The sequence below is a fragment of the Coturnix japonica genome, chromosome 4 (assembly GCF_001577835.2).
Source record: "Coturnix japonica isolate 7356 chromosome 4, Coturnix japonica 2.1, whole genome shotgun sequence".
In the NCBI taxonomy this organism is placed as follows: domain Eukaryota; kingdom Metazoa; phylum Chordata; class Aves; order Galliformes; family Phasianidae; genus Coturnix; species Coturnix japonica.
The window spans coordinates 747014-769673 of record NC_029519.1 but is presented as its reverse complement, the minus strand read 5'-3'; the positions used below and the strand labels follow the sequence as shown (position 1 = coordinate 769673).

Here is a 22660-nt window from a genome sequence, read left to right as displayed (position 1 = left end):
TCATTCATCTTAAATCTGCTGCTGGGTAACTTTATTGGATGTCCTGGGAGTTTTGTGTTCTGAGAAAATGTGAATAATGGTTTCTTGTTCACCTCATCTCAATAGCCCACGATTTTATAGAACTCTGTCATATTTCCTCCTCTTTCCTCTGCGAGCATCTCTCTCCCCCTGGAATAAACCGCTCTGTTCTCTCAGCTATTATTCTCTCCTTTCAATCCTCGCAGTGTTTTTACAAGTCCTTCTCATGGATCCCTGGCCCTGGAACACTGTCTGCCCCTCACCTGTGCTCTGCTGCCTGCCACATTGGGGCTGCATTCCCCTCTGTGCCTCATCCTCTGGCAGCAGCCGCCTGCCTTCCCAGCACAGACCTTGCTGCCCTCCTCAATTTCCTGCTAGCGCAAGCCTGGAAGTTCCCCTATTGGTACCAGCAAACTGCTTTGTACTCCGTAGATGGGAAAATATCTGTGAGACGGAAAAACACTTTGGAGGAAAAAAAAAAATGATTATACATTTTTTTTTTCTTTTTTTTTTTTTTTTTTTCTGGTGGCAGTGTCAGTAAAAGCAACAGAAACAAACTCCTCTCCCAGTGCAGGGGCTGAGCTCACACCATCTGACAGTGTCTGCCTGCCTCCCAAAGTACTGTGCTGTGTGACAGCCAGGAGCTGGGGATGTTTTGGGACCAACTGGTGATGCACATCTCAGGCTGCCCCATCCCAGCTCTGATGGATCCCTGTCACTGTGGAAATGCAGTTTGGTACCCAGGGATGGGGTAGTAGAGCCATGAGGAGAGCAGCTGTGGCACATGGAGATGGCAGAGAGCAGAATATAGCACTGCTCTGCAACACCCGATAGGGAGAATGAGGACAAAAAGAGAGGAGCAAAGAAGGAGAAAACTGAGAGCATTCATTGCAGCGTGACATGTGACTAAGTGCTGGCTTGGGCAGCCTCAGGACTGAGCTTCTTAGGCTTCAAGAGCCGAAAACAAAGGATGGGAGGAAGAGGAACTTGTGTCCTGATAAACACGAGGTTGAAAAGGTGGGAGGTCGAGGGATTCAGGCTCTGGGAGCTTTCTCAAACCGTAAATTTTCAATAGCAGTACTGAATCCAGGAAACCCAAACCAACTTCCAGTGATACATTATCTTGGGAGCAGACAGGGTCAGTTCCCAGCCTCCTCCCTGTTCCCACCTTGCCTTCGTCGCAGCAGCAGTCTGTGCTCACACAGCTGTGCATGTGAGCTGTGTCACAGTGCTTGGGTCGGGTTGGGATGTGCTGGGCTGAGCCACCAAACAGCAGGGTAACAAGCTTAGAGATGATGAAGTGATGGTTTATTTTTGGCTTTCGCACAGCACTGGGCAGTGGCCCTGGGGCAGGTCATGTACGCTGCTGGGTGAGCAGAGGAGGCTCTGGTGGTTGCCCAGCAACATGGCAGAGTGGCAAGATCAGCCCAGGCCCCTCCAATTCTGTGGTTCCACCCAGGCAGAGCAATGAAGGAAGGGGACAGACAGTGAGCTCCATCCCTGCATGCACCACAACAGAAAAGCTGCTTGGGAACCAATGGGAGCAGCTGTTGGCCCTGCAGCCCTGAGCTGGGAACTGGTAGTGCTGGGTTCATCCCCACTGCTCTGGCTCTTGGTGACCTGAGAGGAAAACCGTGTCACCCATCACTGCCCTCACCAAAGCTCCTGCATGATGCTACACAGCTCAGCCCTGTGCTGTTTGTGTTGCTTAAACAGTGAGCAGACCAGGGTGAGAATCCCACTGCAGAAGTCACCTGATGTTCCCTGCACTTTGTTCCCCTGCATCTCATGCTCTTTTTGCATTTGCTTTCCATGGCTTCTTGACAGTGAGTTCTCTGGCAGGAGCATGCACGGAAACAGCTCATTTAAAATGTAATCTGGCCCAAGAACTAGTTATTGAAATTATTTGATGAATAATTTAGGATAACAATTAAAGTCAAGAAAGCCATAAATAGCTCATGAGCAATTCATGAACCGGAAGAGAGGCTAAAGTTTGCCTGATAAGTGATTTGCCACCCATTAGTCAGCCCGCTATGAGCTGGGATGGGCTGGCTGGGAGGAACACAGCTGTGGTTGCACTAACGCAGCTTTGTGCTCCCCAGGCACGGAGACAGGAGTATGCTGGTACCTTGGTGCAATGGGTGGCACCTTGCTGTAACACCCTGCAAATGGTGATCAGGCCTGCACCATGCCCTGGCTGCTTCAAGCCCTTTGCTGGCCATTCCTATCCCTGCCTGCTCTGCTGCTGCCTCCTTTCTCCCTGGGGCACCCGGACAGCAAATGCAGCAACAACAATAACAGAATTAAGTTTTATTTAAGTTGAAATGAACTGTTTCCTGGCTGCTGAAATGACCCATTCTGCCTCTTCCCCTCTGAAAAAAAAAAAAAAAGAAAGAAAGAAAGAAAGAAAGAAAAGAAAACCCCCAAAAAACAGAAAAAAGAAAACCCCAACCCGTGTTCATTTTAGATCAAACAAAGTGCTTTGCTCAAAATGAAACAAAATGTTTCAATTCCCATTTGGGTCATTTTTAGTGAAAGAAACGAAGGACGAGTGAGCTTTCATAGCAGTGTGATTCAAAGGTTCCATGTTCACATGCTGTGCTTTTTCCAGGCAGTTTGAGGATCCCTTCCCAGTGCTTCCCCCCTCCCTGGGTGTCCCAACACTGAGGGGTGCAGGCAGGGGTGAGGACGGCCTCAGCCCACCCCACACAAACCTCCCATCCCAGCAGAGCTGCACCATGAATTGTTTCTGGAGAAAACCAGCAGCGTTCCCACCACAGCATCATCCCAGCTCCTGCTAATGGGAATGGGACGGGGTTTGCTGGAGGGAGTTTTCTGCTTTTCCCCAGGCTGCTCACAACTGCCTGGTAGATCCCTCTCAGCTGCACAGAGGAACGTTCCCCCAGAGAGGGGGTTGGGATGCGGCTTGAAGTGGAGCGTATATGTTTTAAAGGGATGGTCATGATGTGGGATAGGGATGGGATGTGTGTGCCCCCAGAGCACAGTACTGGCTGTGGCTGGGACCTTGGTGCTCTGCAGGCCTTCCTTCCTTCCTCAGGGGAGTTCTGTATTAAATCCCCCAATAAGCAGAATGTGTCTCTAAATTAAAAAGCAGGGCCTGCACCAGCAAATCTTTGCCAGATGTCTTTGTCCCAATTAAGGAGGAAGAAGTGGGAGAGAAGAGGCAATTAATTGGCTGAGAATGGTGGAGGTGCAGCAGGGAGTGAGTGTGACCTCATCCCCGGGTGTGAAGAAGCCCTCGAGACCATCCTGGGGGAGCTGTATCACATTCCCTCTCCCCAGTGCTTCTCCCTGTCCCCAGTGCCCCATATCCCTTGTCCCACAGCTGAGATATATCATAGCAGATGGAGACAGCACTGCTGGACCTCAGTTTCCCCAGCTGTAGCCTACAGGTGCTAACAGACACTGGGACTGAGGTGACACCACCAGCAGCAAAGCCCATGGCAGGGAGCACGCAGCCTGAGAGAGGAGCACTCTGGGATGGGGCTGATGGCCAAAGCTTTAGCAGAAAGCTGGCAGTGCTGCCTGGAGTGGATATAGACCACAACATTTCAGCTTTCCCAACTTTTCCTGTTTGTGGTACATCTCTTCCAAGGTGAGCAACAGAAATCTTTGATGAGCATTTGATTTTCCTGTCTATTTCAATGCTCTCGCCCTGACATGGCACTTAAAGCATCCATATCATCCCAGCGATGCTGAGGCATTAGCACACCTCATGGTCATGCAGTGGGTGGCTGATTGGGTATCCAAACAGGCTCTGTGCCCACCAGCACGTGGGTCATTGTCTCCCATAGGGCTGTCCGACCCCTCCCTTGTGCTTTCAGGGGCTGAGCAGTGCCTGTCTCCTGTCCCCTGTTCCCCATCCCAGGCAGGGGCTCAGTCCCCTCAGTGGCAGCCAGCAGCCGACACGTGCACAGGCATTTCCAGGGTAAGGGTTTATGCAGATTTATGTTAAAATATTCCTGTGTCTTCACTCCACATTTATTTTTATTGATTTGCAAATGCAAACCTTTGTTCTGCGCGCAGACCGTAAGCCTGACAGTTTGTCAGTAACTTCAGATGGAACATTTTAATATCTTCTTTCTCTCTTTCCCCCAGCCCCCAACCCCTCCTGCAGGCAGCTCCCCCTGGCACTGGGGAAACATGAGACCATCTCAGTGCCATCCCCTGCATCCCAGGACCATCCCTGCTCACCGTCTCTTCCCTACACACACTCTACCTCCCACTCCCTGGCTGTGTCCACTGTGCTGAGCTGCCTCCTGCCAGGGGCTGTGTACAGAGAGAAATCTGGGAGCCCATCAATGGAACCCTCACTGCCATCCTGATGGCTGCTCAGCTGGCTTCCCGCCTGTCTCTTGAAATGGATGTATTCAAAGCAAATGCAGAAATTGCCATTCAGAGCCAGATTTGTACTGAAGGCGACATTTCCAACATATATTTATATGTAGTTTAGGTTCTGTCTGGAGGGGACTTGGGGAACATCACTAGAAATGCCAAGTGCTGACATGTGAGGTAGGAAATAGCCTGGTGACACGGTGGCATTTACCTGCAAGAGGCTGTGGCAGCGCTGAGCAGCATCGTGTGGCTGCCTCAACCCCGGGCAGTGCATCTGGGGGGGTGCTCAGGGAAGGACAGTGAGGAGGGAGCTCCTGGCACGGCAGTGCTCCCATGCCCTGCAGAACCCAGCCCTGCAGTTGGGCCAGCTCCATCAGCCTGTTCCTGCGCCATCAAAGCTCCTCAGCCGGCCGGCAGCCTGGATGCATCCACTTAATGGAGTGCTGCGAGATACATCCTTGCCGCGTTACCTCATTATTTACAGGACGGGGCTGCGTGCCGGGCTGCCTGCCTGCATCCCCCACTGCAGGCTGAGAGAGGGCAGCCCCATAGGCACAGCACCGTGACCCCAGTGCCCCACATTACAAAGCCATCCACCACGACTGTGTTTAGAAACTTTAAACGAAAGCATTTAAATCCAAAATGAGGAATTTACACTCGTTTTTACTTTTTTTTTTTTTTTTTTTTTTTTTTCCCTGCCTGATTGCTGTATTTTTCTGTAAAATTGGGCTGATGGCAGTGTTAGCCAGCTGCATACTGGCACCACCAACATGAATGCTTTGGGGTAGAGGAAGAAAAACAACAACTGCCAAGCAGCAAGCACATACGAGGGGATGGGGAGGGGTGGCTCAGAACTCCGTGGGGCCTTTGCTCTTCAGGGGCTTCCTGGACCTCTCCTGGTGTTTGCAGAGGGCTCAGCAATGAGGTGCAGGCCGTGGCTTTCTGATCAGTGTTTCATCACATACATAGAGCATCTCCTCAGCTGGGAGAAGGCAGATGTTCCTCCTCAGCCACCAGCTTCTTTGGGCCTAATGCAGGTAGAACATCTATCAGTGGAGTCGCCATGTATGCCTTCAGACCTGGGAGCACAGATGGGTGCTGTTGGCCTGTCCTCCCTCTGTGTCCAAAGGGAAGCATGGAGCAGAATCAGAGGAGCAACATCCCAAGAGCATCATCAGAGGAACAGCATCACTGGAGCAGCATCAGAGAAGCTGCATCTCAGGAGCTGCCTCGGTTCTTGCTGCTCTCCTTCAGTACACTGAAGCAAGCCCTTGCACAAGTCCAGGCAACCAGCCCCAAAGGAGCCACGCTGCACATGGAGGGCTGAGGACTTCTGCTTCCCCAGAGCCCTAAATCTGCCCTTCACCTTCAGCTGGTCACTGGGGCTGAACTGTCCTTGGTGGAGATGCAATACTTTGGAGATCCCAGACAAGTGGGGCTGTGGGGCAACCTGCAGGATGTCACTGCGACTACCAGCCTAAGCGGGATCCTTTGATAACCATTAACAACACATGTGGCTGCTGAGTGCTGTTCGGGTGGCAGGAATAGCCAGACCTGGTGCTGCATGGCTGAGGCTGGAGTTGCAGGGAGCACTCTGCTCTCCATGCAGCAGATGCTTGGCCAGGCACAGTCCGTCTGATCCCCTAGGAGCAGGAGCTGCAGGAGGTGGGCAGGGATGCAGAGCAGGGCTCTGCTCTGTGTTGCAATGGGAAGGTCTGTGTGGCCTCCAGCCCTGCTCCTCACATGCCAAAGGGGAGGGCATGTAACAGAGTTTTCCAGTCAAATTCACTTTGCTGCTAGTAGAGTTAAGATATGCTCCCTTTGCTAGTCCTGTCAAAGCCTCCTGTCTGTCCGTGTATATATCTATCTATCTATACACATACACGCCGTTCATCACACCAGAATCCAAGTGACCTGGAGTAGCACAGTACAAACATTGTAGATCCTATATAAACAGAGGTTATATATATTTTCCTCATTTATTCCTCTCCGGCAGAAAAGTGGCCTCTTTCACAAGGAAAAATAAACGAACACAATGGCAATCCTGAGTTCAGCAAGTGTTTCCTAGCAGATTTTAACCATGTTAAGTTAGGTGGTTGTAAACAGACTGACAGCACGCCTCCCAACCTTTGAAATTCCTTACAGTCAGTTTCCTGTCTCAAATTCACACCATAGCATTTCCACCGGGGCCTTAAATTAATGCCCGGCTGGGGTGCATAATTACCAGCTCCCTAATGGGCCAAAACATCCTGGAGGGCTGAAGTTTCCTTTTTGATTTGTGGCTCTGAGTCGGAGTTGCAATTACCAAATTGATTTTAAATGCAGCCTTTGCTGACAGACTATTGGCAACCGGCATCTCAGAGTCTTCAGCCATTCATAAAAAAGGAGGAAGCCCTTGATGAATATACCTTGATCTGCAGCTGCTGTTTATTTAATACAATTTATGGGCAATGGTATTAGGTTTTATCAGGGAGCTGCAGCTTTGGAAACGTTGCTTTGGCAGAAGTGGTTGAGTTGAAAAGTTGGGTCATTGCTGTGAGCTTCTGGAATCACTTTCTCACATGAAGACCTCCCCACTCTGCTTTGCTCTGCTCTCCTTTCCTTGACTGCCATGTCCCACAGCCTGGCCTGGGCAATGGGGCCGTGCTTGCTTCTTCCTCCCAGCTCCATGGCCAGTGTCTGATCCCTGGGTGCAACAAATCCATTTATCTCCAAATGTTCAGCTTCCAGCACAATGGAGCCGGGACCTTCTAGGGAGGTTCTGCAGGGTGATCCTCTCAATATGATGAGGATTTACTGCCTTGGTGTCACTTTTTCAGTGTGATCTAAGAGAAGGATGAGAAACAAGTAGAAGGAACTGGAGCCTTCCAAGCTTGGAAGGTGAGCCCCAGAGATAGGCAGGAGGGGTAGGAAAGCATTATCATCTCTTCTGTTGTGCAAGTGGGACAGCTTGCTGGAAGTGGGAGCTGTGAGGCTGCACGCAGAGAACTGTGGGGCACAGTCCCCAAAAGATGTAAAAAGTGGAAGAGCACAGTCACCATGACCAGCCCAGCAAGATGAACAGCATCACCACTCTGCAAATCCATCTGCATGTCCGTCCGTCCATCCATCCATCCATCCATCCATCCATCCATCCATCCATCCATCCATCCATCCATCACACAGGGCATCAGCAACCCCCAGGAAAGAGGAACTCTAAAAGTGCCCCTCCATTGGACTGAAAGCTCTAGGAGCTGGCATCCCCCAGCCTTCAGCTGAGAGCTTGAAGCAGTCACAAGATAACTATGAGGTCCTGCGAGACTATGTGCTTCCAGACAATGCCACGTTGCAGTGGAAAAACTAAGCTATGGCCTGAAGCAGTGATGGAGCACCTGGTGGGAAGGCAAGGCTGACCCAGGGGAGCTCAGATGCATGCAATGTACCTAAGTGATGGAAGGGATGGAGCCAGGATCTACCCCTTCCCAGGCCTTATTTAAGGGTTGGCAGTGGATGTAAGGGTATCTTGCTAAAGGTCCCTGCCTACCTCAGGCCTCCCAGAGGTGAGCAATTTTTTTTCCTTTTGTTTCTGTGTCCACTGCTACTGCTTTCAGGCTTATCCTCTTCTGTTGCAGCCTAGACTTTGCCACTCTGCTATTATTGCTGTACTTTCCATCACATTACGGCATTAAATTCATAAGCTGAGTGCTTGCCATCTCTCCATTCCTGTCCAACACTAACCTTGCATCCATCCTTCCTTGAACCTACACATCTCTGCAGAGTCTGAGTTCTCCAGCACCCAGTCAGAGTTCTTTAGCCTTAGGGTCATCCTGGTGCTGAGTGGACATTCATGCAGAACTGAGCCACAAGAGTTCTCTCCCTCTATTTAGTACCATAATGTTAAATGTTTTTTTATTTTTTTTATTTATTTTTTTTTTTTAGGGGGGGTGGGGGGGGGGTGTTGATCTGAACACCTTTCTACAGTGGCTTCACTTTTTACTTTGGAGACTCTGATTTTGGTTACCCATCTGCAGGAAGGTTGACAGGGTTTATCTTGCCTTCAGCCAGCAATGGAAGCTGCTGATTAAGACAGAAAATATGATGGATCTTAGGAGTTCACTGTTATCAGCTGCTCCCTTTCTTATCTGGAGATGGGAGGATAGATGACCCTGCTGGCATCCAGCTGGGCTCGGACATTTGGAATCATCCAGGGTGACTTGGGTGGGGGTCAGAGCCTGGAGGAAGGGGGATGTTAGGGGATCCCCAGAGAATTGCAGGATCTGTCTGGATCAGTGTGTAAGGCTGGGGAGGATAGTGATGGTTGAAGCAGAGAAGTTGCCTTGATGGCAGGAAGAGAGATTGAGGGCAGGGTTGGGGGCACTGGAGCAGATAGGGATAAAACCCATTTTCCCATGAGTAGTACAAAGTGTTGTTCTGCTCTGGTCTTCCCTGACCTGTGGCATACCTGCCAGTGTTTCAGGAGGGATAGGTGTCCTGAGCTCTACTCTGTGTTTGGGGTCCCTTCTCCTGCAGCCATGGCTTGGGGTGGTGGTAGGAGCAGCTGAGGGTCCATGCTGCCCCTTTGTTAGGGTGAGAATTCCAGGTGAAGGGTGTCTGCAGGGTCAGGCAGCCTGGGGAAAGGTGTGGGAGAGGCTGGTTGATAGGGGAGCAAATAGTTTGTCTGCCTCTTTGGAAAAGTACCTGGTCTGTTTTGTTTCCTAGATTAGTGATGAAGGATAAGGATTTGGGAGAAAGGGAGGGAGAGCTGCAGTTAATCCACTGATTAACCTGAGGAGAGATAGGCAAAGGCTAAATCAAAACATAAGGGTGAAAGAAAGAAGCCAGCATCACCTGCCCCAGCCACAACACAGAACTGTCATGGCCCAGCCCAGGAGTAACTGCCCATGGGGAGCCAGGGGAAGGGTTGAGAACAACGGGAAGGGCCAGGGGAGAGCACAGATGGAAGGGTGCAGGGTCTATGTCCTGCAGGAAAACACAGAGGCTGGCCTCTGTCTTGCTGGGCCCATGTGCTTAAGGTTGAGGACCCAGGGGGATGTTGCTTGGAAGTGACACAAGTGGAAGTAGGATGTGTTCTGGGGATCATAGTGGTAGCTCCTGCTCTCACACCTAGATGCTGTGATGTTTTCCAACTTGTGGGGGGAAAAAAGGAGGACATAGGCAAAGGATTAACCCTGCAACAGCTATGGGCAGGATGTCCTGCCCCAAAGCTGTCCAGCCAGGGCTCCTAAGCCTCACTCTGGGCTGCTGAGAAGCTGCATTTGCAGGACACACCCTTTAAATAGGGATGAGACAAATCCTGCACTATACAAACTGAACGCATCTGATTTGGGAGGCATTTGGAAACAAATCTGAATGCTGGGGATCAGGTCTTATGTCAGCATGGAGGGGTGGGAGGATGGGAGATAAGGGCATATCCCATTTTGTGGGATCTGGCACAGCTTGGGCTGCTTAAAGCCACAGTGTGTGACTTGGGTTCATTGTTGCCATAAGCAAAGTTCTCCCTTTCCTTTCAGAGCAGGGGCCTGGCAGCACCATGTGCTCTGTGGGTAGCCCTGATGCTGCAGGTCCCTGCAGGGGGGCTCTTTGCGTGCCATGGTTATGAGCGCATGGATCAGGACTGAAGTTCAGGACACACAGTGTCAGCTCAATGGCCAGGAGTCCTGACTGCCTTCTGGACAAGGCTACCAAAGCTCTGTGGCCACATGGGGCTGCTCTGCTGGTGTCCTCAGAGCACACTGGGGGTGGCTCTGCCCTCATGTCCCACTGCCCAGAGCTCACATGTGTCCGAAAGGAGGGGGTGGGAGGGTGGGGGGGAATTAACATGTGCAGAATCCATCCTAAATCAACTCATCCTCTTCTCCCCCTATTGTGTTGCCACATATAATTGCTAGCACATTGCTGTCCAGTATGTGGGAACTTGTGTGAGATGTGTGCTGCAGCACTGCTGTGTGGCACAGCCTGAGTTGTGTGGTGCTGCTCTGGGAAATATCTCAGGGCTCTGCACTGGACTGGGGTGTGATTGCACAGTGTGGGTGCTGCTGTGTGCAACTCATGGGTGCTCACATTTCTGCTTTGGTTGCTATCATTACCACGTATTCACAAGGCACCAGGCTGTGCATTTCTTGGAGAGGTATTTATACACCAGCAGCGTGTCATGCTTTGCATTAGTCTGGCCAAATTACTACTTCAAAGCTCTCATATTCGGAGGGGGCTCCCGTCTCTCCCTGGCTGAGGAGCAGCCACAGGTCTGAAAGGTTTCTTATTTATTTTTTTCAGCATGGAGCTGAGGAACCGCTTTCCATCTGGAACCATGCGGAATTTCTGCATTTGAGATATTTAACCTGACTTTAATTTGAGTCGAAACGTCTGATATTTCTGATAGTAATACCATGTCGGGGGTGGGGAGGACCGGCAGCGCTCCCCTCACCAGCCCCAGCCAGTCCCTGTTAAGTGATTCCTGGCATGCGAGCGGCAGACGGGACCAGAGCCTGATCAGATCTGGGCAGCCGCCGGGCGGTGGCAGTGCGAGGGGGTCGGGAGAAACCCAATCGCTCCCACTGCTTCCTCCAGCCCCGTCCCTGCGCTGCCCTGGGGAAGTGCTGCTGGGGGTTGCCAGGGTCCTGCGGGCTCTTCCCCTCGCCCCCCAACCCTCCTTTTCTTTTTTGTTTTGAAATGCCACTGTTGCAAAACCTAAACTTAAAGTGCCCCCATACTGCGGCCCCTTCTTTACGCCTCATTGTTGTCATAGAAGAAAGCCTTACATGAAGAGACACCATGTCACTGCAAATGGGATTTTCTGACTCTGCCACAGACTCTGAGGACGGCTCTGTAATCCCAATGCAGGCCCTGAGACCAGGACTGTCCCTTGTCCTGCAGTGGGCTCGGATGGTGCAGGGTATGAGAAAATCCCCTCCTTCCGCACTGTGCCCATTAGGATGGGCAGTGAGCGTTGGCTGTGCTGGAGCAAAAGATCCCAATGGATCAGGGCCAATGCTCAGGCACCAAAGTGGGGCTCATTGCATGAGTATTTGGGGAAGTGAGGACAGAGATGCAGACCAAAGTCAGGATGGGACTGCAGTGGTGGGGAAGGACCTCCAGCCTGCAAAGTAGGGGTTTGTGGGGCTGCTTCATGGCTCAGGCATTAAAACCTCCCTGGGTTGTTATAATCTGTGTTAGATTTAAACTGTGCAATAAATGCTTCAGTTTATTGATGCCAGACTGCAGACAATTACAGCTGAAGTCACCAATGGATTAGTGCGTGATGAGAGCCCAAATGGCTCAGGAAGAGATGCTGGGGTGGTGAGGAGGTGGGGGCTGCATGCTGCTGTCCCACCCTGGGATCATCAGGCCTCTCCTGATGTGGAGAGTGGAGACCTGACCCAGAAATAATGCAATGCAGTTTGTTTGGTTCCTGCAGAGCAAGCAGCCTGTTCTTCATGGGATACGTGGAGCAAAACCTGCCTGATATGAGAGTTGCTGTGTCCCTATCACCCTGAGCCAGTGGGATGGGGGAGATCTCAAGTGTCCTGTGCTCTGCATCAACATCAGCTGCTGAATTCTCCCCCTTCAGTTTGCTTTTGCAGCATGCACTCCAAAGCAGTGGGGTTTCTGCTCCTTTTCCTCCACTCTTTTTGGTCTGGGAATGTACTGGGGCAACATGATGGGGGCAAGGACTGTTCTGGCCAGCAGATGTTCCTGGCAGGTAGGGGCAGGATGGGCTGCTGACTGCCAGGACTACACATAGGGGCTGGTTCCTTGCCCCTTCCACGGGCATTTCTTCTGCCACATGTGAGTTCTGCAGTTTCCAAGGACAGCCTGTGCTGGCCACAGGCCTGACAAGCCCCTGGCAGGATGGCGGCCACCCATAACTCTGTGTACTCTGTGCCCACGTGTGTCAGCTTGTGGTGCAAACAACTGGGGGGGAAAAAAAGATTTTCTAAGATCTGTCTCTCTGGAAAAGAAAGAATCAACAGGAGAAAGAGCCCATTGCCATATGCAGAATCAAGCCTCCCTCCCCAAAGCCACAAGGACTCCTCCTGCATGACATCCTAGTTGGATGACTCACGGGTCTGGGGCTGAAGCAGAGAAGCAGTACCATAGGTGGACACTGGGGGATTTTGCATCTCCACACAAGTCCAAAATGGCCTGTGAGCCATGCAGTAGCTGGTACACGAGCCCAGCAGATGTGGTCTATGGGGCAGACTCCCGCTGGGCTGTAGAGCTTTCTGGCTTCCTTTAATCCAGGACAGCATTCCCTGCTCTGTATTCTGCTCCACCTGGAGTGTCCATGTATCTACTGGCCTGGCTAAAAGGTAGGCTGGGGTAGGAAGCGAGTGTCAGAACCAGAAGGATGCAAAAAAAAAAAACCCCTGCATTTCCAGGGCCCCCACCATGGGAGGATTAGTGTAAAACCCACAGATTTCCAATATTTTCCTGACCCAAAGTGCTGACTTTGTTTTGCTGTGATTTATGGGATCCTGTTACTCGCTCTCTGTGAGTAGCGAGACGATCGCTGGGGATTTATTAAGAAACTTTCACAAGTCCCAGAACTCCGTCAGATTTCTTTGCATGAGTAATAATTTGCCTAAAAATTGGGAAGAGGAGGCAACTTGCTTGCTCCCTGCTGGTGGCCATGTTGGTGGAAGGGCACGTTGCCCTGGCCATCAACCCCTGTGCTGAGCTGAAGCCAATGCTCTGCAAATACCCCAATGCTGAGCTTCTTCTTTCTCAGCTATTCTGTGTGGGGGACCAATGGGTCTGCTACCAGAAAATCAAGTCCAGGTGACAACAGTTTCCTTGCCCCCGCTGGATGTGCTCTGCTCGCCGATGACAGCATTGGTCCTCAGTCCAGATCAGGGCTGGTACACAGCCGATTTCCCACCACCTTCAGCTCCAAATAAACACCAAACAGATTTGCATTGAAACAACATTAAGGAGCAATCCAAACCACTAGGGGAAGGAAATTCTTTTTTTACTTATTTTTATTTATTTATTTATTTTTTAAATTCAGACAGAGCTTTTTTTGGTATGAGTCCTGGCAAACAAACGGCTGAGATCAGGTCCCAATTAGGCTCTTTTGGCCTCTGCGAGCGATGAGAAATGACCTAGCTGATTTCATTCCTTTCCCTGAGCCCCTTACAGAAAGCTTTTGCAATCCTGAGGTCTGGGGTTGAGATGTCACGTGCTGAATTTCAATTTGCTGCTGCCCACATGGCAGTGATGGCTGTAAACCAACCCTGTGCCCCCACCCCAGGCCACAGCAGGTTCCCATGGCTGGGATTCCGAACTCAGCTCAGTGGGGCTGAGCCGGGCTGCTCCAAGCCTCAGAGAGCTCCAGGGATGCTCTGGGAGCTGAGGTGGGTGCCTGGTAGCTGCTTTCCTCCTCCATCAGCACTAAACCAGGCTGCATGCCCAGAGATATTAGTATCGATATCAGTATCCCATAGCCACTTAGTGGTTTTAATGAGTCTGTCACATACTTCGTTTCTCCAGGAAATGGACCCTTGGCATGGCCCTCACTAAAAGTTACCTGGGCTAAGATTAGCATCCCACAGACAAGGTCCTTTTTTTAGTCCCTTTCCACTCCTAACTGCAGAATACAGTTGCTTTTAAATAGCGGCTGCAGAAGGGATGGCACTCTCCTGGTATCTAGATCGACTCCACGGGAAGGAAAGTGAAGGCAACTGGATGAAAGGTGCCTGAGAAAGGAGGATCTGAGGGCTCGGTGCTAACCAAACCTTACCAGTGTGTCCACGCTCTATGCAGAGATGGTGGCTGCCCACGGCACACAGCCCCATCCACACACCATGCCAGGAAATGCTGCAAGCATATCGCAGATTCCTACTGGCACAACAGGCCAAAGAAAGGCTACAAAATAAATAATCACTTTCATCTGAACTGCAGCAGAAGAGGCAATAAAATGAAATGAAAGCACTGAGCAAAGCTGTTGTGTCTAACAGGAATCCTGACCCCTGATCTCAGCTCCCCTCTTTTATGTTTTTCTGACTTCAGCACTATTGTGGGCAGATGCCTTTGAATATGATTTATTTGTTTGTCTTGGCATCCAAACAAGGAGTCCTGGGACCAGAAAATAGGATGGAGAGCCCACTTCCGAGTTCCCCCTCCCTTTCAGCCCCTCTTATACTGCCCCGAGTGCCTCGGAGAGGCTTTGTTACACAGCACAGAGGGAGGAGAGGAGTACGCAACAGTCGATAGCCCTAAAACAATGCACTGGGCTGGCCCCGGGCCTGAAGGGTTGGACTCCATTACTCCAACTGTCAGGGAAATGGGGCTGGACTCAGGAGAGGGGCGTGCTCTATCCAAGCCCATCAGTGCGCACACTTCGAGGGGCTGCTTTCTGCTCCTCTCCAACCCCCCCCAGCCCCCCCCCCCCATGCTGTGCTGCAGTGGGAGCAGAGGCACCATCCCGCAGTCCCCAAGGAGCTGGGCTGATGCTGAGCTCTGCAGCACTGAGCTGCTCAGCATCGAGTGGGACGAGCGCTGCTGCAGGCTTTGGCCATGCAATGCTATCAGAAAGGACTCCAAGAGCTTTTTGGTGCACGTCCAAATGTCTTTGTGTTTCCCAGCTATTTGCTGTTGGATTGCAGAGGACGATTTAAAGCCAGAGCCAACTACCTACCAGAATGAAACAGTTTCACAAATTGTAAGGCCAAAGAGACCATTAGATTACACAGTCCAACCTTCTGTACAAGATAGGCCAGCTCTACTCTGTCTCATTAGTGCCTTAATGCTTGCTGCAACTGCTTCCTTCTGCTGAGAGCCTCTTTCCCTTCCCAGCCCCAGTGGCCCCGCTGCTAGCTGGGCTGGGGGAACAAAGCCACCTCGAGCTGAGCCAAATGCTCTGCTCCATAACATCTCTGTGTGCAGTGCACTCTGCCGTGGGTCTTTCTCCCACCCTGGATGTTTCTCATGCTCATCACATGGCCCATTGCTGATAACTGGGGTGGAGATTGGCTCTGCAATGTGATTTGTGGACAGAATGAGCTTAGCGCAGTCAGAAGGTTTATGCTGTTTAACATCTAACTGCAAGGAAAACCTGGAGGCTTTGGGGAACTCGTGTTGGCTGCAAGGCGGTGGGGCAGTGCATCTCCCCACAACAAAGATGTGAGTCCGTTGGAGTGCCTCAGCATTGCTCAAACAAACTGCCCAACGCATATCAGCCCCAAGAGCAAGCCTGCAGCTGGAAGCTGTGCCACGGAGCTGGGAAATGTGTATTTATTTCTCTTCCTCCCTCCACATTGCATCCCCTCTCAGCTGAGGAACGTGACGCTGAATTTTCTGCCTAGAATATGCTGCTCTGTTTGAACAGGTTTTTCTATTCCCCAATCACTCACCATCTCTGCTGCACAAGATTTATTGACTTTTATTTATTTATTTAGACTCAGTCATTTTTCATTTGGGACAGAGCAATGTGCCGAGTGAAGACGGCCTGGGAAGCCCTCTGTGTGAGTCACGACCCTAAGCCTTTGAGCTGCCTTGTTTCCTTTGGTTTAATCTCGTGCCTGCAGTAAACACATCGCACAAAGCTCTGCTTGTTCAGGGACGGCCAGGGCTGGAGCTCCGTGGGGCCAGATAACAGGGCTGTGGGTTGGAAGGAGAGTGGGGCAGCTCTGTATTGTGGCTCAGGCTCCTCTCCCACTTCTCCAGCATCCTCCATGCCCCGGTGCTCTTGAGTTCCAGCTCTCCTTACGCTGTGGGCATGTTGGCCTACTTGAGGCATGGCAGATGAGGAATTCACACTCACAAGCTGTACCCGGTGCCGGTCATTCATAGCCCATATGGGAAACATGAGGGCTGGCTCCCCGAGCTGCAGTAGCTCTCCCAGCCTTTTCCTCCAGCTCTCAGCCATGCGTTTCCTTTCATGCTTGAGTGCCACCAGCAGCCTGCTGCTGAGCAGGGATGGTGAGGAGGCTGTGGGGCTGCAGGAGCCCTGCTATGTCCCATTCTTGGGGTAGCACTGAGGTGCTGGGGCTGGACCCATTGCTCCCGCTGTGCGTGGCTGCGCTCATGGCTCTCTCAGCTCCTGCAGCACTTGCCAGCCCCTTGCACAAGCCTCCAGTCAGCACACTCCACTCCCTTCTGTCAGAGCAGCTGCCGGTGGGACTCTTCCAAAATGGTTGGCTGTTGGCAAGGAGCTCGTGCTAAAGGATCCTGCTCCAGATGTACACAGCTGTGTGCATGCTGCTGCTGTGCCGGCCTCACGCTGTGCCAGGTTGACTATGGAGGAACACAGAGCAGGTCTGCTGGGCCGGTGCCACCTCCGTGCATCTGGTGGGGCTGTGGGGACAGAGCTACTGTGTGCATCCCCCCAGGTTTGCCTTTCCTGGTGCTGACTAAGTCCAGGCAGTGGGACAGCAGTATTTCCTTTGGCAGAGGAGTCTCTGGCCCAATTATCTCATTCTTACGTCACTTTTGTTTGTCTAAGCTAAGATTTCCCTGACTCCTTCTCACTCCAGCACTTCTGGTTTTGCCCTGGGTCTTGATGTGCAACTGTTTTCCCTCCATCAGGCACCTGTGGGTATGCACTGCCCTCCTCTTCCGCTCAGCACTGGAGCACTCAAAAGCCATAGAACTTTTGTGCACTGACCAAATCGCTGACCCTGCAGGGACTGTGCTGCAAAATGTCTTTCAAGTCTAATGCTCCAAGTGAATGTTCCCACTGATTCCAGCACAAACAGATTGAACCAAAAGCGACACACTTGTTGGAGACCAGGAGTGTTACCACAGAGTGTCTGCTGCAGACAGCCCTACCAGAAGGGAAGATGCTTTCATAGCACATCCCCCAAGGGCTGAATTCTGAGAGGTGTGGATGTCTCTATTGCCTCAGCAAATGCAGCACAAATCCCTCTGGATCTCTGCTATCTGTGCAACCACTTCCCCAGGAGCTTTGCAGAGCGCCAAGGGGTGCAATGCACAGCAGAGCTCTGCAAGGGAGTGCAAGTGGTATTGCCTTCTTCTCTCCCTGCATGAAATCGCTCCCTGCCATGCACCAAGCATCAAGACCTGTGCCTTCTGCTGCCAGCTGCCTGCACAGAGCACAGCCAGCAGAGCCCTGCCCAGTGAGAACAGCTCTGGGTGCAATGGGTGCGGGTGACCACGGGAAGTCCCAGCTGCTTCCTGTGGCTTCTCCTCCACCACAGCTTTGATCTATTTTGAACAAGAAGTGCTGAAATGCAGGGAACTGAATAGCTGGATGAGTGATGGGAGGCCAAGAGCAGTTCCTCCAGCCTCTTCAGCCAGTGACCAGACAGGACAGGAACCCATCCACTCCTGGACCCCTCCTGCATTCTTGCTACCCTCTAGCATCCCTTCTCCATGCCTGCTGCATCCCTTCTACAGCAGGAGGACAGCTGGTGGGGGAAGAGGGGGTAGAGGCGGGGAAAGGTCATCCCATTTCTCTACCTTGTCTCCTTGGCCAACTGGGGTGCATTTCTCCAAAGGCTTTTTTGGTTTAATCACATTAGAGAAGGATGTGTTTGTTTTTTCATCTCCGGTTGTTGTGTCCCTCAGGGCTCCGCCTGCAGCTCCTTTGTTTGTGAGCAAAAAACACTTCTCCAGCCCAAGCTTGGCTGAGAAATCCTGAAGCAGGTTGTAAATCTCAGTGGCTGGCCGATCGACACACACCTGCTGGCTGCTGCCGTGCAGCTGGGGAGAGGGAGAAAGGGGGAAACTTTTTTCCTTTTAATGAAACTAGCATGATTCTCATTCAGATTTTCAAAAGAAATTGCATTATTGAAAACTGAGAGGCAGTGGCAGCCATCAGTTGTGGCCTTCCCACCTCTTCAAAGACCGGCAGCCAGGGCCATGTCCCATTCGCCTCTATGGGCAACACCAAATCTGAACAGTGAGGAGGAGGACTGGGGTCCTTTATGGTGCAGGGGGGATAAGCGGGAGCTGCACATGGGGGATGTGTGCAGGAGGAGCCCATGTGGCAACGCTCCCTGCCTGGGTGGTGGGTCCATGGGGGTTTCTGGGGGCTAATGGGACCACAGCAAAGGAAAACAGAGCTCACAGCAGCTGTGGGAGAGTACTTTGGGGTGGCTTTGGGCTGAGTGGTTGTTTGTGACCACCCTAAACAAAAGGAAAATTGGGCTTTTTTCATTTTTTCTTTTTTTTCTTTTTTTTTTTTAATTGTGTGGGGATAAAGCCCTACTACAGCAGTAGGAATAGGTTTCAAACAAAAGAATTGTATTTAATTGACATCTTTCTGCCACAGGAAAGGAAAAGAAATTGGTGCCGAATTGCAGACCCTAATAAAAGCCCTGTTCTTGGGAGTGATTCATTAACTTTACTAGGAGCGCGTTTAAAAAATAATTTAAGAAAAGAAAGAAAAAAAAGAAAAAAGGGCCAAGATTTCCTGTGCCTGCCTGTAATATTAAACCTGCTTAAGCTACAAGGAGACGCCTGTGGATGTAATTGCACGTTTCCAAAAGCCTGCGTCCGCACAGCCGACTCCAAACGGCCTCCGAAGCTCCAGCGGTTTCCCCAGCTGCAGAAGGGGCAGGAAAGGGGGGAAGAATCTGATGGGCAGGCAATTCTGTCCCTTTTTATTTTCCCGGTGTGTGCGTAGGACATAAAGCCATTCCTTCACCCGCCACTCTCTTTCCTGGATGAGGATTAAAACAAGAAATGGCCACAGCCCATCTGCTCGGCGGTCTCGGCACACAGGCTGCCTGCTACAGCTGAAGTTCTTCCCCTCAAGCGCTGCCACCTGGGGCTGCTGCAGTTTGTTGGACATCCCTATCCTGGGTTAATGAGAGCAGAGCAATTAAGAGGCTGTGATGGCTATGGATGTGGGTCTCCGGTCAGGTCTCAGTTCCCAGTTGGAGCTGAGTGATTCCCTTCTGGTGGGGGAGGAATGTTTCAACAAAACTTGCCTTTTTCTTTTTTTTTTTTTTTTTTTTTTTTTTTTTTGGAAAATGCTGATGCATGGAAATCAAAACCTTTTGTGGAAACACAGTGTTTCAAATGAAAATTTAGTTAGGGAGGATTTCCTCGAGTCCAAGATGGAATTTCTCATCAAAACAGGGGAGAAAGGCTCCAAAACACTCTCTTCCCTATTCCCAGGCCCTCCAGAGCTGCCACCACTGCTGTCCCCACCTTGTCCTGGCACACAGGGATGGGGATGCATCCTGGTTGTGCTGGGCCTCCTCCGTGTACTGCCCAGCTTCCACCTGGCTGCACAACAGAACTCAGCCAAATCACTGGAGGGGAAAAAGAAGCTGTTGACACCCCACAGTCAGCGATGAGAGAGATAAATAGATCTCTTCCCATGAGAAGTGGGATAGAAAGCAAGAGGTTAGCAGGTGTGGTGCTGCGTCACTTCTGTTCATGTGATCACACCCAAAAGATGAGAGGCACACCAACCATTTGGTTCTCCCCTTACCCTGGCTGCCATCTCATCCCATCACATCTCCCCGCTGAGCCCCACAGCTGTCTGTGCTGTACCATCACCCCGTGTGTCCCCACCTGCTCCTGTAACCCCCACATGCACCGCTGGCCCTGGGATCCTTCTATGGGAACACTCCGATTCCATCTCATTTGGGGCAGATTCCCACAGAATCAAAGTGTGTATCTCTGCAAGCAAAGCTGCTTCTTGGAAGATGTTGAGCATCTGCTCCACGTCATGGAAGAGCAAGAGCTTCTCAAGAGGATAAAATAAATATAATTGGAAATTGAGTTGTTTTCTTTTTTTAATAGCAGTACATGGTGTTTTCTTGTACCCTTGCTCTCAGCCATGGCTGTACCATGTGGACTGGATTGTTTCCTCAGCTTCTGCCCGAGGCAGACACCAAACATGGGAAATTTCAGCCCGATTGATTTGAGTCTGGCAAAGTTCTGCTCAAGTGACTGCAGAGCCTCCTGATGGGAAGTGTCAGGAAAACTTCATCTTAAGTGGTGGTACCACAGAAAAGATTGTGCTCTAACCCCTGGAAAGTTGGCATGGCAGCACAGCATGTTCTTCCCCCATCGCCACACACCCTCCTTCACATTTCTGCCTTGCAGAATTTGTGCCTTTTTGTTGCATTGTTTCACTCATTTTCTCTTTTTTTTTTTTTTTTCTTTTTCTTTTTCTTTTTTCCTGTTTGGGTTTCTGGCTCTTATGGCTGCTTGGCTGGAGAGAGGCATGCCAAGGTTTAGATGACAAATCGTCCTGCAGCATCTGCTAGCAACTGATAAGACAGAGACTGATAAAGCCCCATTTGCTGCTCCCACTGGACAGGGGGAAGACACCGCTGGCTGGGGAGGGGGGGACCTTCCCACCCTCAGAATCCAGAAGCCTCACATTGAGGAGCCAAGGCTGATCTCCAGCCAAGTGCCCCAAATTGGAAAATCAGGCCCAGGGCTTGGGAGCCTCATTCAGCCTCTGCCTTTGAGTGTGGTGTTTTCTTTCCAGGCTGTTGACTATTTCACAAGGTTAAACACATATGTAAAGCAAACCACAATCCCAACCAGTCATTCTGCCTTGAATAAGTATCTGCAGTTTTTTGGAAGAGATAACAATGCTGTCTTTGTTTCCTCCTTGCTTCCCTCCCTCCCTACCTCTCTTCTTTCATTCCCTCTCTCCAAGCATGTTAGCCATGCTAGCAACAGCATTTCATCCCACAAACAATCAGGGAAATGGGGCCGAGCACGTGGGTAGGGTGGCAGGAAGGCAGGAGCCATTCTTAACCAAAAAGGAGGGAGCTATGTGCTGAGCACAAGGTGCCACCGTCCCCACTGCTCAAGTGTGGTGCACAGAGATGAAGTGAGAGCTGCTGTGTTGTGGGGCTTTGGGGCATATGAGAATCCTCATGTGTGTGGAAGCAGATAGATAATAGTGATACTAACATGTATTACTGGATTAAATGCCAAATGGACTTTCAGAGAATGGAATTGTAGCATGAGTAGCATAAGGAAACATGCCACATTGTTTTGAGGGCTCCCTCTCACCCCATCACCAGCTTCAACCAACACAGCACTGAGCCACCCCAGCACCAGCAGTCACTGGTTGCATCTCTGCCTAACTCTGCGTATCTGTTACATATAGAGTGGGAGAGATGTCTTGGTTCTGCTAGCTGCCAGAGACATAGAGACATTGTAGGAACATAGTAGGGAATATGGAATGCTGGTTCCTGTACCTAGAGGCATACACAGAGTCAGAGCATCATAGAACGTCTTTGGGTTGGAAGGGACATCAAAGCCCAGCTGGTTGCAAGTGGGCAAAGTGCCACCCACCAGAGCAGGCTCTAAATGGATTCTGGTCCATGCCAAGAGCAAAAGGAGGATCAAACCCCAGCACAGAAGTATCCCAGACAAAGGAGTTGTTTTTTTTTTTCATGAGAATTTAAGCCACAACTTCAGTAAGCCAAGAGCTGTGACTTTGGTCTGAGATCAATCCATCTGTTCCTGAAAGCAGCACCAATATTTCAGTGTGTGTCACTGAAAGAGATTTATGAATGTGTGATGCTCTTTCCTCTGGAGATGGGGCTGAAGCATCGGTCATCACTCCCAGCATGCTGCATGGAGCTCGGCCCCAAGGCCCTGCATTGCTGTGAGCACACTGCCCATAAATCCTGCCTGCCCTGCCCCCCCTCCGCCCCTCTTATCTGAGGCCCAGATTCCTCCAGTATCAGCATTGGCCCAAAGGGAGAGGCCCTGGCTATAGGCCTGGCAGATAAAGTGTTGACAGGGAACATCCAGAGGGGCGTGGTGGACCTCAACACCCTCTGGCAGAGTGCGAACCAAATGGAGCCAGGGATTTCCCAACCAGCTGCCTGCCACGAGCCATGGCCACTGGGGGCAGGACGGGAGTGCAGGGGTCAGCAGATGCTATAGCCCATGGTTGGCCCTTACCTCCCTGCTGGAGACCCTCTGCAGGGACCCTCCTCTGCCTGCCCCTCTGTGAGTGCCCAGTGGATAGCTGTGCATCAGCTTTGCTCTGTCACGAGCTGGCTTTCTGTTAAAGCATTGGACAAGGAGCTTTCCGCTGGATAAAAGTCAGACTGAGTCACATTGCAGCTGTTTTCTCCATGCACACTCTCCATTTTACACGACAGAAAAAAAAAATAAATAGTTAATTCTTTTTGGTTTTTCATGTACTTGTTTGATTGGTGCTCATTAGCAGGCTCTGATATCACTGACATCAGTTGCCTGTAGCTAGACCCAATGATTTTCTCTTATCAAAACAAACTATTGGTACATGATGAAAGAATTTTATCAGAATTCTTATTTTGTGGAGAATTTTAGCTTTGTATGGAAATCCAGAATAAATATCAGCGTTGTTTAT

At 50.9% G+C, this 22660-nt stretch overlaps 1 long non-coding RNA gene across 1 annotated transcript in view; it reads left to right on the top strand.

Moving 5' to 3' along the window:
- Positions 1-22440, top strand: part of LOC107312636 — a 35620-nt gene extending 13180 nt beyond the window's left edge. The window contains exon 2 of the long non-coding RNA XR_001554526.2: positions 18608-22440. This is a non-coding gene — a long non-coding RNA (uncharacterized LOC107312636). The remainder of the gene's footprint in view (positions 1-18607) is intronic.
- The last annotated feature ends 220 nt before the right edge of the window (positions 22441-22660 follow it).